Here is a 1168-nt window from a genome sequence, read left to right on the forward strand (position 1 = left end):
TCCAGCTCCTTCATGTGCTTCAGCAGTCCACGCCGCTAGTGATGGTGTGCCTCCGACGTTCCCCTCCGGCACTGGGGGCCCGCTGGGCATCCCCGAGTCCGCCTCCAGGGTCCTCCAGGCCGATGCACCTGCGTCCGCGCTGGGGCTCCGTTCCAGTGCCGCGCTCTGGGAGCGCTCTGGGACGCTCTGGTTCCGCGGTGCAGGGCGTAGCCTCGGCGGGGGAGCATAGCTGCTCCGGGCTGCGGGCAGCGCCGCTGGGACCGGCCAGAGAAGCGCGCACGCCCAGGGGCAGGGGCTTCCTCTCCAGGACCGTCCGCTGCTCGTCGGCCGGCGCGAACATCAGGCGCTGCGGCGGCTGCGGTGGCTGCGGTGGCTGGTCCCCGGGCCGGACCCGGGCGTGCGTGGGGTCCCGGGGGCCGCCATCGGCGCTCAGCAGCGCGGTGTGCAGGCCGGCCATGAAGCGCTCGAAAGTCAAGCAGCCGCTGTCCGGGACCACCTCGCGCAGGCCCTCAGGACCCGCGGGGCAGCTCTCGCGCGTCGGCGCCCTGCCAGCAGGACTGGATCTCGCGTAGGTGCCAGCAGCCGCACCGCTGGTCGTCCAGGATGTCGAACAGCGTGCTCAGGCTCCGCAGGAAGGCGCGCGGCAGCCCCTCTGTGCTGCCCACTAGCGCGGCGGGAGTCATGCAGCTCCGCTGGGCAGTCCCGGCCCGAGCCACGGGCGCCTGGGCTGGGTCCACGCGTCCACCTGCGTGGGCCCCTGCGCGGCCCCACGGCGGGGCAGTCAGGCGCGCTCCCAAGCTTTTTAATATATTTCACATTAAGAAGATTTTAGTAGATGACCTTAATAAAATTATGTTTAATCCTATTATACTCATTGCTAATACGGATATTTTTTTACTACCACAAACTATCTGAAAAGAACACCTTCTGCTATGTATCTGCTATATAATTTTTATAGGATACATGAAACGTTGCATGCATGAATGTGATGTTCAGCATGATGTCAGGCTGATGTGATATCACAGCCACTCAATGCATTTACTTTTTTCCAAGATACATCAGGTGATTGCTTTTTCCATTAGTACAAAATCTACTTCAGTTCAGTGCTACAAACACCCATGATTCATTTTTATATACATGTCACAGTTCTGGGTGGTGAAAACTAAAT

The 1168-nt window shown here is 60.6% G+C and overlaps 1 pseudogene; it reads right to left on the minus strand.

Moving 5' to 3' along the window:
• Nucleotides 1-6: 6 nt before the first annotated feature.
• Nucleotides 7-683, minus strand: LOC117088183 (annotated as a pseudogene).
• Between the last annotated feature and the right edge of the window lie 485 nt (nucleotides 684-1168).

The sequence above is a fragment of the Trachypithecus francoisi genome, unplaced genomic scaffold (genome assembly GCF_009764315.1).
Source record: "Trachypithecus francoisi isolate TF-2019V2 unplaced genomic scaffold, Tfra_2.0 Contig00726, whole genome shotgun sequence".
NCBI classification, from domain to species: Eukaryota; Metazoa; Chordata; class Mammalia; order Primates; family Cercopithecidae; genus Trachypithecus; species Trachypithecus francoisi.